The sequence below is a fragment of the Schistocerca serialis genome, chromosome 1, assembly GCF_023864345.2.
Source record: "Schistocerca serialis cubense isolate TAMUIC-IGC-003099 chromosome 1, iqSchSeri2.2, whole genome shotgun sequence".
Lineage (NCBI taxonomy): Eukaryota > Metazoa > Arthropoda > Insecta > Orthoptera > Acrididae > Schistocerca > Schistocerca serialis.
In genome coordinates, this window is record NC_064638.1 from 128,736,630 (window position 1) to 128,737,812 (window position 1,183).

Here is a 1,183-nt window from a genome sequence, read left to right on the forward strand (position 1 = left end):
CATATCAGCGCACACCCGCTGCAGGGTGAAAATTTCATTCTGGAAACATCCCCTAGGCTGTGGCTAATCCATGTCTCCGCAATATCCTTTCTTCCAGGAGTGCTAGTTCTGCAAGACTCCCAGAAGATCTTCTGTGAAGTTGCAAATTAGGAGACGAGATACTGGCAGAAGTAAAGCTGTGAGGACAGGGCGTGAGTCGTGCTTGGGTAGCTCAGTTGGTAGAGCACTTGCCCGCGGAAGGCAAAGGTCCCGAGTTCGAGTCTCGGTCCGGAACACAGTTTTAATCTGCTGGGAAGTTTCAAGATAAATATTATATTGACATCTAACCTGTTTGTTCCCCAATAGTCATGCTGTGTTCAAAGACGGCAGAACCCCTGTTCACGTCGCTCGCGTCGTCCAGTACTGGTTTTGTGGACACGAGGACGAATTATCGCATCTTCCCTGGCCACAGCAGTCACCATATCTCAGTATTATTGCGACTTTGTGGTCTACTTTGGAGAGAAGGGTGTGTGACCGCTATCCACCTCCACCAGCGGTATCTGAACTTGCTATTATTTTGCGGGAATAATTATATGAGATACCCTTGAAAACAATAAAAGACTGGTACTCGTATATATCCATTTCTAGGGAACTGGAAGGTGCTTTGAATGCCAGCAACTTTGGTACAGTGTATTAGGCATGAAAATGTGTTATGTTTATGGTGATAATAGGATGAAGATGATGATGATGATGATGATGATGATGATGATGATGATGATGATTGATGTTTGGTTTGTGGGGCGCTCAACTATGCGGTCATCAGCGCCGGTACAAAGTCCCAATTTTTACACAGTTCAGTTTTACACAATCCAATCTAGCCACTGTCACGAATGATGAGGACAACACAAATACCCAGTCACCGCGCAGAGAAGTTGCCCAACCCGGCCGGGAATCGAAGTCGGGACCCCGTGATCCAGAGGCAGCAACGTTAGCCACAATAAAAGACTGGTACTCGTATATATCCATTTTTTAAGGAACTGGAAGGTGCTTTGAATGCCAGCAACTTTGGTACAGTGTATTAGGCATGAAAATGTGTTATGTCTATGGTGACAATATGATGAAGATGATGATGATTTGCTTTTGTGTTTGGTGTTTCCATATTTTTGTCCACCCCATCTATATGTCATTCACATACTCTGACGGC

At 45.0% G+C, this 1,183-nt stretch overlaps 1 non-coding gene across 1 annotated transcript; it reads left to right on the forward strand.

Annotated features, from left to right (window-relative positions):
• The first annotated feature begins 200 nt into the window (after positions 1–200).
• On the forward strand, positions 201–275 carry Trnap-cgg (transfer RNA proline (anticodon CGG)). Its single transcript has one exon. It is a non-coding gene; the product is annotated as a tRNA-Pro (tRNA).
• The last annotated feature ends 908 nt before the right edge of the window (positions 276–1,183 follow it).